At 45.8% G+C, this 13,147-nt stretch overlaps 1 long non-coding RNA gene across 2 annotated transcripts in view; it reads right to left on the reverse strand.

Moving 5' to 3' along the window:
* Positions 1-13,147, reverse strand: part of LOC102550135 (uncharacterized) — a 64,368-nt gene that overhangs the window by 40,339 nt on the left and 10,882 nt on the right. For both annotated transcript variants that reach the window (XR_015633027.1, XR_015633028.1), the window contains exon 2: positions 1,981-2,081. This is a non-coding gene — a long non-coding RNA (uncharacterized LOC102550135). The remainder of the gene's footprint in view (positions 1-1,980; positions 2,082-13,147) is intronic.

Consider the following 13,147-nt stretch of genomic DNA (forward strand, 5'->3'; position numbering starts at 1 on the left):
GGCTTAGATGGGTCCACCAGGGTTCACCATCAGAGGTGTTTAACTTAGACTGGCTTACAAAATTAGGGCTAGTTGCCACGCCCAGTGATTGTGTTACCTGTGGATTCTAAACTAAGATTGTGTGGTGTTTTCCTTCTTGGGCAACTCAGCTGGGTTCCAGAGAGAAAGGTAGGGCGGCAAAGTGTGAGTTTGCAAGAAGTGCAAATCAGCTAGCCCTGTGAATTTGGATATGTGGGGTTGGCTGACAGCGACCAACCTCCATGAGAACCCAATGAGTCAGGTAGAGAGATTTTGGAGCTCCAGGTCTGCCGAGATGAGAACAGGCCAGACCCGCTGGCGGCGGTAGCGTAGTGCCTCTTTTATTATCTCATGCAACGTCCCTGGATGAAGTTCAACATTTGAATGAGAGAATTCTGCTCCTATACTGATCACCGCATGGCCATGTCCACCCCACTCCACCCCCAGGTGGAGCCCACACCAATGGTCAGAGTGAAGGTTTCAAAACTGTGAGCCCAACCTAAGTCCTTTTCTTTTCTTAGTTCATCATTTCAGGTAATTCATTACAGTGAAACGAAGCTGAATAACTTGCTGGTTTAAAACATTAAGAACAAGTCCCATTACAAAACCAGGAATACGCATCGTTCAAGCAGCTCTGTTTGTCGTAAAATGAATCCAGCACTGAAATATTCAGTGACTGCCTCCGTGGTTACGGAGTGTCCCCTAAAGCCTGCTCTCAGGTGTGCGCATCTTACTCGCGACTGGTTCACACCCTGGGGAAAATACTGACTTCCATCAAGGAGACAGGTAATGGATGGTATCTCCTGTCATATATGCTACATTAGCAGTTACCTTCGGCTTCGAGTGGCTGAACAGAACAAGCTTGGTATCTGAAGAAGTAAAGAAGCAGTGGTTCTGGTCGGGAGAGAACATCATTACTGTTTAAATCTCGGCTCGCTTCCGGGACAGAACACACCAAGCCAACACGGTTCCACGTGGAGAGGTTTAATGAGAGAAGAGGAGGGGAGAAGCAAAGGCCAGCTGTGAGCACGTGGGGGGCCGAGGGGGGATGAGGAGAGAAGGGACATGGATAAAGAGGGAACAGGAAGAGGAAGAGCAAGAGAGGAGGAAGAGGAAGAGGAGGGGCAAGCAGCCCCCTTTATAGTCAGGCACAGCTGGCTGTTGCCAGGCAACTGTGGGGCGAGGCATACCTGGCAGCTGTGGGGGTGGAGCTTAGACAGAATACCAACAATTACTGTTACATTGCCGTGAAGAGACAAGGGAACATGGAAGGGAACACATAGCTGGGAGCTTGCTCACAGTGTCAAAGTATAAGCTCATGCCCGTTATGATGGGGAGCTGTCAGGCGTGCAGGTATGGTGCTGGAGCAGTAGCTGAAAACTTACATGTGACCTCCAAGGTGGGCAGAGAGAACAAGACTGGGTCTAGTGTGGGCTTTAGAAACCTCAACGCCCATCCCCAGGCACACAGCTCCTCCAACAAGGCCACGCCCCCTAATCCTTCCCAAATAGTCCACCACTTCAGAACCAAGTACTCAGACCTATGAATCTATGAGGGCCATTCTTATCCAGACCACCACAGAGAGTATCCCACAGTCTCAACTTGGACCTGGCTGCTCCTTCCTGCCCTCCTGGTCATCCTTGTCACCCTTGTCATCCTTTCTGTTACTGTGGTTGCCTTTGTTGTTCCGTATCCTAAGAGACTGACTCATCCACAGTTAAGAAGACACGGGGTAAGGTCAAAGGGCAGAAAGGGCCCGTCCTATTAGGAAACTCATTTAAAGAGGTGGGATGAACTCTCGCCAACAATTTGGTTGGTGACTCATGGCACCGCGCAGGCATCTGGCGGGGGGGGGGGGGGTGTCAGGAAGTGGCTACTACTCCATAGTGAGGTTTCATAGCAAGGCTAAGGCAGATGCCCAGACGGTGAAAAACGATCAAATAAATAACAAGCTACACTTACCACAGGTAGAGGATGGTCCTAGCACATGAACAGGGGGTGTGTGAGGTTTGAACTTCTCGTAGGCTCTGACGGAGAGAATCCTGAACATCCTTATCAGCTTCCTGAACGTGGGGTAAGGAGATGAATAAAGAGTGGGCGATAGCTCCGACAGTGAAGTATCACCATGTCCACATGAAGACCAGAGTTCGATACCCCACAGCCCATGTATAGGAGCCAGGTACAGTGGCACAGTTGTCATTCTGGCCCCAGAAGCGTATTTGTGGATTGCATGGTCATTCCATGACTGACCAGTCAGCTTTGCCCAGTCTGTAAGTCCCCAGCCATGAGAAACCCTGTCTCAGGAAAGCATGGTGGACATCACCCTGAGAAGCAACTTCCAAAGCTGACTTACAGCACGCACACACACACACACACACACACACACACACACACTTCCTCACACATATGTGAACATGCACAGGCATGTATACATTCATACATACACATTCATACAAAACGGTCTGGATCCATATGGAACTTGGATCTGAAGTGTCCATCAAATGTCACAGGTTTGATCTCTGACTTCTGTTACTACTGGGGACCAGGGAAGTTTACAGGGTGAGAAGTGGGTCAGGACCTATTTCATCGGAGCCGTCCTTATTTCTTCTGCCCATGCACCAGGAGTGAGTAGCCACTTCAGCTTCATACTCACTGTCAGACTCCGCAACAGTGGAGTCAAGCAACCATGGTCAGAAATCTCTGACACACGAACACAAATGAACCTTTTGCCTTTTGATCAGTTAACTTGGGCATTTTCTTGTAGCCATGGAAAGTAACTGATGTGGAGTCAGTGATCTTCTGGCAGCTCACGGACAGAATGCAGGGTTTCAGCTGCTCTAGGGGAGGACCATCATTGTGAAAGACATGCAGAGAACAGGCAGAGGTGAGCTGAGGGAGCAGTGGGCTCACCAGCCCAGCATCAAGCCCCTCCTATGAAGAGATACATATGTAGGTATCAAACAACAAATACAAAAACACTCAGTCTAGAGGCTTTGGGGGGATGGCTCAGCTGGGAAAGCACTCACTATGCAAGTGTAAGGATTTGAGTTTGACCCGCCAGAACCCACATAAGAAAGTGGAGCATTGTGGTATGTTTGTGATTCTGGTAATGGGGAAGTAGAGATAGACAGACAGAACCCTGAGGCTCACTGGTCAGTTAGCCTAGCTTCGTCATCAAGGTGCAGATAAAAGTGAGGGAAAGTATCTTTTAAAGGTAGAACAGTGTTTTGACGAATGACTCTCGAAGTTGATCTCTGGCTTCCTCTTGCGTGTGCACACATGGGTGCACCCATCCCTGTGGCTTGCTCTCTCTCTCTCTCTCTCTCTCTCTCTCTCTCTCTCTCTCTCACACACACACACACACACACACACACACACACACACACACACACAATTACACACATGAGGAAAGTAGACAGAAACAGAGAAACAGAGACAGTATGAGAAAGAGAGGCAGGCAGGCAGGCAGACAGACAGATAGACAGACAGACAGACCGTGTCTAACTCTGGCTTTCAGGCCAGAGGACGTAATGTTTTAAACATTAGAATTGTCTGAAAGATTATTCCTAGGAAGGATTTTCCACGATGGAAGGAAAATGTCAGAACGATTAGATAAAAGTTTTCCAATACATGACTGTCTAGGACTTGTTCTGGAAGAACAAGAGAGCAGGAAAAGTGTCTCCTTCCAGTTCCCCGAGCCTTCACCTCTCCTTTCCTCGTGAAATATTCTGTACTCCAATGTTACTCCCTGTTAAAAGGGATCCTCAGGATAGGCATCTAGATGAGAGAAAGTTGGGGACATTGTGTGTGCAGAGGTGGCAGTGAATGCCTGGGTTCAACTGCAGAATTCACTCCTTCCCCACTGAGCCACCGAAGCTGGTTAATGGCCTCTTGTTACAGGGGGGGGAGAAGGAAAACAAGCCTTCTCCTTGTGGCGCTGACAGAGAAGCCTTCTGAGCTTGTTACTCATAGTGAGATGCAGGTTCCTCACCTCTAAGGATTCAATGGAAAAATCTCCTTGGTTTGACTTTTTTTTTTTTTTTTTTTACAATTTCTTCGTGTGTTTAATTACTTTTGCTGTCTGACAAGTTCAAGGTCAAAAACCCACAGAAAGAAATGACATAAAATTGAACAACAAATATAGGAGATCCAGCTAAGGTATCCTGCCTCTGTCCCCTGAACATCCCCAGAGAGCTAGAGGGCTCTGCAGGTAGAGACTGCACACAGTAGGTCCAGGGCTCTGCAGGTAGAGGCTGCACACAGTAGGTCCAGGGCTCTGCAGGTAGAGACTGCACACATTAGGTCCGGAAGACCTATTCTTGAGGTTTGGTTTATTTTTATTTTCTCCTCTTTCTCCACTTTTTTTTTTCCTTTGAAGTACTTCAAATTTTCCACTGAAGCTGGGTCAACAGGAAAGGTGCTGACTTACCCCACATTTTTGGTACTCTATAAAAGCTAAATAAAAATAATAAGGTTGTGTTTTTGTTTTTAAGAGAAAGGTACCATAGAGCAGTGCAAGACACTCACAGGCCATTGAGCAAGCCACAGAGAGGAAGGCCTCATCCTTCAGGCTTACCTGAAAATAAAAATCTGGGTCACAAAGGGGAAGCCCGTGGTGCCAGCTCTGGCCAGGCAGTCGGCTTGGACCCTCGTCTCAGCTCTAAGTGAAAGCAGAGATGCGTCCCTATGTCAGAGCCGCCTCTGTGACTGCCCATCGATGGAAAAGGACATTTCCCCTTGGGTTTATCATTCGATGCAGATGTTTGGCTCCGGGTTCCTGATCTTCTCAGCAAAGTTGATGTCAAAAACTTGGAACAATAATCCTGCTTGTGTATGTTTTCTTATGAGGTGTAAATCTGTAGAATGAGCGTTGTTGTTTTTAACTGTAGCCCCAGAAGGAGCTTCCGGTTTGTACATGCACATGCCTACACCACTCACACACTCAGCCATGTACTCACCACACACATGCACATGCACACATACACACCACACACACACACACACACACACACATGCACATGCCCACACTCACACACTTATCACACATAAACTCACACACTTACCACACATATTCATACACACTTATCATACACACACACACATACACACCACACACACACATACACCCAACACACACACCACACAAACACTTACCACACATGTACATATACACTTACCACACACACACACACACACACATACACACACACACACACACACACACACACACATACACACACACACTGGACTTTCACCAAGCCGTTGCAGATGGCTAACCCTCTCTTGACCTCTGAACTCGTCAAAGTCCAAAAAGGACACAAACAAAAAGGAATTTGCTGAGCTCTTGGGTCCTCGGGCTGAGACCTTCTGTAGCAGTAGCAGCGGACAACTGATGTCATTTCAACCAGATGTCAGTTCGCTTTCCAGGTTCCTGGTCTGAAATGGTTAAAAAGTAGCTGGGCAGGTCTGGGGAAGGGAAAGTGGTTGTGGTAACAGGTGAAGCATTAGCAAGGGGCAGCTCCTGAGTCTGAGTGCAGATGTCTGGCTCCCGGGTTAGGCTCACAGGGGTTGTCTGCTGTCCTTTCAGAAGTGCATGGAAAGTTGTTCTCCAGTGTGTCTGTGCTTCTGAATGTCCATTCTGTCCGGGGAAACCTTCCCTTCCTCTGGAGCCCTTTTAGTGTTTACAGACTTATAACTTAAAACAGGAACATTTATTTTTTCGACAGTTTTGTTTCTGGCACCCTCTATGAGGGGCCTTAGTTTGTGTATTTGTTTGTTTGGATTGGTTTGTTATTTTTGTTTTTTTGTAAACCAAATAACAGTTGACTAACCATGACTTTCAAAACTGACCTTTCGTTTAAAAACAATTAGATATATTTCTTTTACTATAAAATATCATATTTTGTTGTTTTTTCTGTTTACCTGAGTTGTCTTTCAGTTATAGCTGTCATAAATTGCTCCCACAGTCGACAGGTGGGAGCAGCCAGGAGTGTTCTGATTATTAAAAACATCTCATGTGTGTATGATCACTGCTGTTGAATTTAATGAACATCCCAAACCTGACACAGTCATTTACATGACTGAGAATCTCTGTGACTTACTAGAATTAATGAGTATACAGATATACTTTTTTTTAAGTGCCAGGGAACATCACGGAACATATTGTACCTTATTGTAAAACAAAAATAGCTTTGGACAGACTGTGGAATGCACTCTTGCAGGATAATCAGTTCTTTACTGTGGTTTTCCTGCCAGTCGGGGAGCCCTGCGTCACACAGAGTGGGTGCCAAGTGTCTGGTTTGCACTTTGGTAAGACATGTTTTTCTTGCTGTGAATTTCAGGTTTGCAGTTTCCCCCTGAGTGAGTGCAGACCATTCAGGTCACCTTCTCATGTGTTTGGGGCCTTGCTTTTGTTCCAGATTATTTTTTTTTAAAAATCTGCATATTGGTGCTCAAAATACAGGTGGGCAGGACAAGCCCACAGAGTTACGGAAGTTGTCTGCTGGACACTATTGACCTGTGGGCAGGCATGGAGGTCTGGGGCAGCTTGGTGGAATTTTCATCTTGTGGTAATGAACTTTCTCCATGCCGGGCTCTTTTTTACCAAACACAAATTTGTTAACATCTTGAATGAAGTGTTGAAATGATGCTGTGAATGAACTTGGGTGGCAACAGGTTATTGAAGCAATATTGGGTTTTTAACCCTCCTCGATGACACTTCCCCAGAGTCAAAGATTTTGGGGCATAACTTGCACTCTGGATGTCCTTGATGACTTGGTGCCCACGGTTACTGTTTAATAAGCTATTTGCTGCTGCTGCTTCCTCCTCCTCCTCCTCCTCCTCCTCCTCCTCCTCCTCCTCCTCCTCTTCCTTCTCCTCCTCCTCTTCTCCTCCTCCTCCTCTCCTCCTCCTCCTCCTCTCCTTTTCCTCCTCCTCCTCCTCTTCTCCCCTCCTTCTCTTCTCCCCCCCTCCTCCTCCTCCTCCTCTTCCTCCTCCTCCTCCTCCTCCTCCCCCCCCCCAGCAGGACAATGTGCAATGAGTTAAGGACCAGCAGGAGCTTGTAGTTTCTCTGTCTCTGGGTCTAGTCATCTCCAACCCACTTTGCTCAATTCTTTTGTTCAAGGCAGGAAAGACTTCTGTGCACCCTCATCTCTTGGATGTTTACCCATGCAGAAAATGCACCCAAAGACCTGGCCACCTGATGGTGATGTGTTTAAAGTTGTTCTTTCCACAATCCCTTCTCCGATGCTGGTTTCTGCCACTGAGGCACTATTCTGGTGTCACCTATGAGCTGTGAGTTCACACGTGGTCACATGTGAAGAGCACTCTACAATCTCTGTCTGACACACTGATTCTCTCCAGTGTGGAAGGACTTGCCGGGACAAGCTGGGAAGATAGTTGGGAGGGGGTGGCGATGAAGGATTTCGATGAGAAGATTTTGGGTTGGGGAGGTAGCTTAGTCAGTAAAGGGCTTGTCACTTAAACCTGGGGATCCATGTCTTTTTTAACACACAAAGTTAAAAAAACATAGCCACATGCTTGTAATCCCAGAGCTGGGGAGGCAGAGACAGGCAGATTCCTGGGGTTTGCTGCCCAGCCTGTCCAGCTGAACCAATGTACTCCAGGTTCAGTAAAAGACCTTGTACCCAAAACTAAGGTTGGAAGTGACTATGGAACACAACAGTGGCATGAACCCTGCATACACACACACACACACACACACACACACACACACACATGCATTCACACAAACACACAGACACAAACACACACATATACACATTAACATATGCATTCACACACACAAACATACACACATATACACACAGACGTACACACAAATACAGACACACATACACATTTGCACCCACAGACAATCCCACACATGAACAAGCATACAAATATATCCACACCCACAGATATCTACACATATGAACAAGCATATGCATGTGTGTACATAGACACAAACATGCACACACATACATATTCACTTATGCATACATACACATTCACATAAGCACACACACACTCACATATACATACACATTTGTACCCATAGATACTCCCATGCATGAACAAGCATACACACACACACACATATATATATATATACATATATATATATATACAAATGCATATATCCACACTCACAGACATCTACACACATGAACAAGCATACACATGTGTGTACATAGACACAAACATGCACACACATACATATTCACATATGCACATACACACACACACACACACACACACACACACAGAGTAGAGGGAGAAGAGGACTTCATTCAACATTTAACTACTGAAGTTTCCCAAAGTCACCTTGTACCCAAGTTCTTAGAGCAGCTTGTGAAACCCTGCAGGGCCTCTTGCTGAAATCCCCTCCCACTCACCCAGTCCAGTCCCTGTGCCAGGCTTTCCGACTAAGGCTTTCTCTGTGTCTCTGTTGGTTAACTGCTCTACTCTTCAGGGTTCTTACAGCAGTCAGCCAGACCTACCTGCTCCCCACTACTCACTAAGCATAGGCAGCTGGGCATGGTTGGTTTTATTTATCATTGTTACGGTAACACAAAAAGAGTGTCCACCCACAACAGATGCTTAAAGAAAGCTCAGTAGATGCTAAGTAAATAAAATTATTTAACCAAATGGTACAATGCCCAGGAAGAAACAAACTAGAAGGATTCTACCTTTGTCTTCCTTGTTTAGAAACTGCATTGTACAGTTGGAAACTGAATTTCACACTCTTTGGTCTACTAAACCAAGAGTTGGGAAACTGAGCTAGAAAAGGCTTGCAAGTATTCTTAGCTTGTGACACTGTTGCTTTGTCAAAACCATGTAAACGTGACAATTCACCAGGAGGGTCTCGGTAAATGATCTGTAAATATATGGACATGACTATGTTGCAATAAAACTTTATTAAAACAGGCCATAGGTTGCATTTGTTCTGGAGGAGTCATGGTTTCTGGCTCTCTGATTGGACTTTCATCCCTCAAAGAGCCATTTCCTAAGAGTTGGATTGCGCTGTGTTTCTGAGTTAGGAACATGAGATTACTTTCCTTTCATTTAAAACTCTTGGCCCTTGGTACTCAGAGACTGGCTAAGTGGTTCTGTCTTTACGTTTGATAGCACCTAATCCACCTAGGAAACGCCCTAAGCTCTCTTCTCTCCTTCCTTCTCCTCTCTCCCTGCAGCTCGCTCCAACAGACCCGGCCTCGCCCACACCAGCCTTAAACTTCGCAGAGAGCCAGGACAACTTGGAAGCTCAGACCCCCTTGCCTATGCCTCTGGAGTGCTGGAATGGCAGTCGGGTCACCTCCAGTGCTTCCTGAAGTGCTGGGGATTGAACTCTTGGTTCCTGCAAGCTTAGCAAGCATTCAAACAACCGAGTGCCAATCCTAGACTTTTCCCTTTTCTGCCTCATTTTTAAAAACTAACAACCGCCTTTGTGAACATCTTGTTTACTTAAACTATGGAGCTGTAGTACAGGGTTCCTGAGCTCTCCTCTGTGGTTAAACTGGTTTCTCAACCACCAGATTCTCTCAAAAGGAAAAAGAAAGGCCTGGGGTGGATTAGATGGCTCTGTCAGGGGAGTCCTGTATAGAAGCAAAGCTGTGCCTCCTTCCGTGTACCACAGAGTAAGTGCTCTGTGCTCTGTATGGAAGTCAGTATAAAGGAGTGGACTCTGGCTCCTTTCTCCCCAATCGGCTGGCCAAGGGTTCTGGACTAAGACAGCAGTGTTTGAGTGCAGCAGAAACAGCAGTGGGGGTTGGGGGTCTGGGATGGTGGTGGTGGTGTTGCTGGTGGAGCCTCCGTCATGTAGCCTTACAAGTGTCAGAGTTTCCTCTCGCAGGCCCTCGGTGTCAGGGGCTTTTTGATCTGGGCTCAATGGCCAGTGTAACATCTCTGGCCCTGAGGACAGTTCCTTGCAACTCTTCAGGTGATCAGAGGCCACAGGTTCTTCCTACTGGCTCCTTTTGATCAGTTCCAGCTGTCACCAGTCACCCCTCTGCCTTCCCTTCCCTTCTTCCCACCCTGGACTGTCTTAAACTATTCAGTTATTTTCCTTGTCAGTAGCAGCTCACAGGCCTCTGGGCACCGCCTCTGTTGTAGCAGTACTGGAAAGCCCTCGTGACTTGGATACCTGCTTGCTCAAGAGCCAGGGTACCCAGAGGCTGTTCAGTCACTGGGTGCCAGGTTTAGCCAGGACCACTCATTTGCAGACCCAGCCTCTCATCGGGGGCAGGGTCCTGGCAGGGTGACAGATTGTCTGGATGGGACTTGGGGGCTGTCAAGTCCACAGGTGTATTTTCGCTGTGCTGCTGCTGCTGCCTCTGCCGCCATGGCCTCTATGGGTAATTGCTCCTTCAGCCCTCAGCAGATGCTCTGCTGTAAGAAGAGCAATGCCAGGGTTTTTCTCTGGTCAGCCAGGGCCCAGAGCTGGTCAGCAGACCGATGCTGGGCAAGTGTGTGGCACTGAGTTTTCATGGGACAACAAGAAATCTGGGATCTGTGGATGATCAGTGTTGTGCTTGCTTGGCCGTGGGATCTTCGTCTGTCCAACCAGGCAGTGCCTACATTATTCTGTTCACACAAAGCCTGTGGGGTCGAAGCATGACTCGCTTCACTGCCAAAACACCTCTGTTGCTTCTGTCACCATCCTTGTCTGATGTGTTTCTCTTTAGGCTTCCAGCAACAGCCTTGCACTGCTGAACAGAGGTAAGGAGAGACCATTCTAAGGAGACCTGATGTTGTAATACCAGATGGGGTAGCCTGGCAGAGTATCTGCCAGCCTACACAGTGAGCTGAAGCAACCTGCAGCCCCAGAAGGGGCCTTTGGACCAGTCATAGACACTTGGTTGGCCAATTACAGTCTTGCCCCTAGCACTAGCCATAGAGATTAAGGCTTATGCAATGGGCAGGTCTTGCCCTGCCTTTAGCACTTACTGGAGGAAATGACCGCCTCCCCCAGCCAAGATGGACATGATTATTCAAAGGTTAAGACTGCAGAATAGCTGGTTGAACAGTTTCAAACAGTTCTGGTGGGGTTGAACCTTCAAGATCCAGGGCGACCAAATGCAAATTTTTATAGAGTTGTCTCAAGGTGTGTTTTAGGAGTACTGAAGATACCTGGTGTTGGCGCACCATAATCTGTCTGACTGTCAAACTGATAGACCTTTTGCTCTGGGAGCTTGGATAGTACGAGAGAGTCCACAAGCTGCTAACTAGATAGTCTTTACTTTCTTCTTTGAGAAAAATGAATAACACAATGAGCTCTTACAATCTGAGTTTATAGAGCTTCTGTGAACAGGAGCGTTGGCTTTTAGCAGATCTTAACTGTACTTTGACAATGCTTCTTCTTTGTCTAATGACCAGAGAGAGGCAGGCCCTAGTCTGTCTCAGCCTCATTGACTCTAAAGCTAGCAAGGGAGCAGAGCTGTGAGCCGAACACAGACTCACAAGCAGAACAGACTTAGGACCTGAGCATAGACATATATCTCTCCATAGTCTACTATGCCCTGGCTTTCCTCTATAAGAGCACGACCTGGGCTGATCTTAGTCTTCCTCTCCAAGAGTAGGAGTAGACCTCCCTAGCGGTATGGGACACCCTGTATCTCCCTAACTCTCCAGCTCTCCTTTCTAGGCAGAACTGAATCCAACAACTAACTCCAAAGAGATCACCATCTCTGGTTCCAGCCTTGGCTCTGCACACTACAGAGTTGATTTCTCAGGTAAAACTGTTCATTCCAGGCACTGGAGCAGCAGTATGGGTGAATAATGACAGTGGTAGTCAGGCTTGTGACAATTTAAAAAAGTGTGTGTGTGTGTGTGTGTGTGTGTGTGTGTATGTGTGTGCAGGTGCGTATATGTGTATGTATATGTATGCGTTTGTGTATGTGTATATATGTAGATGTATGTATATATATGTGTGTATGTATGTGTTTGTGTGTATATATGTGTATATGTGTATGTATGTGTATATGTATGTTTGTGTGTATCTGTATGTATCTGTATATGTTTGTGTATATGTGTGTATATGTATATGTATGCATATACATGTATGTGTATGTGTTTGTGTGTATATGTACATGTATGTATATGTATGTGTATGTTTGTATGTATCTGTATGTTTGTGTATTTATATGTATGTCTCTGTATATATGTATGTATGTGTTTGTGTGTATATGTATATATGTGTGAGTATGTATGTGTATGTGTATGTTTGTATGTATCTGTATATATCTGTATGCGTTTATGAAGGTATATGTGTGTATGCATGTGTGTATATGCATGTATATATGTCAATATATATGTGTTTGTGTATATATGTGTATGTATGTGTGAGTATGTATGTGAGTATTCATGTATATGTATGCATATGTGTATGTTTGTATGTATCTGTATGTATTTGTGCATATATGTATGTCTGTATATATATGTATGTATATGTTTGTGTATACAAGTGTATATATGTGTATGTATATGAATGTATGTGTATGCATATATATGTATTTGTGTGTGTATATATGTATGTGTGTCTATATATGTGTGTGTTTGTATATGTGTGCGTATGTATGTATATGCATGTGTATGTGTTTGTGTGTATGTATATGTATATATGTATGTGTATTATATGTTTGTGTGTGTCTGCATGTATTTGTGTGTTATGTATGCATGTGTATGTATATATATGTACATATATGTGTATTATGTGTGTTGTGTGTGTGTGTGTGTGTGTGTGTGTGTGTGTGTGTTTTGTATAGAGGAAGGCATGCCTGTGTGCATGCAGAGGCCAGAAGACTACATCAGGCATCCTCAAATATTATTCTGTGACAATTCATTTCAGACAGGGTCTCTTCTGACCTGGAACGGACACTCCATTATTTCTCTCAGTTGGTCTGGAACCAGCACACCCCAGAATCTCTCCTATCTCCATGGTCTTTGGACCTGGGTTGCCAGGCTTGGTACTGGGTCCAAATTGTGGATCTCACTAATTCTTAGCAGGCATTCTTCACTGCTGAGCCATCCCTCCAGCCCCAAGCTTGTGACTTCTAAGGTATTTATTTTATAAAACAGAGAGCTACCAATAAGTCCTCTGGACCAACGAGAGTCTTCTCCTCCTTAATAA

This window comes from Rattus norvegicus, chromosome 11 (genome assembly GCF_021556685.1).
Source record: "Rattus norvegicus strain SHRSP/BbbUtx chromosome 11, alternate assembly SHRSP_T2T, whole genome shotgun sequence".
NCBI classification, from domain to species: Eukaryota; Metazoa; Chordata; class Mammalia; order Rodentia; family Muridae; genus Rattus; species Rattus norvegicus.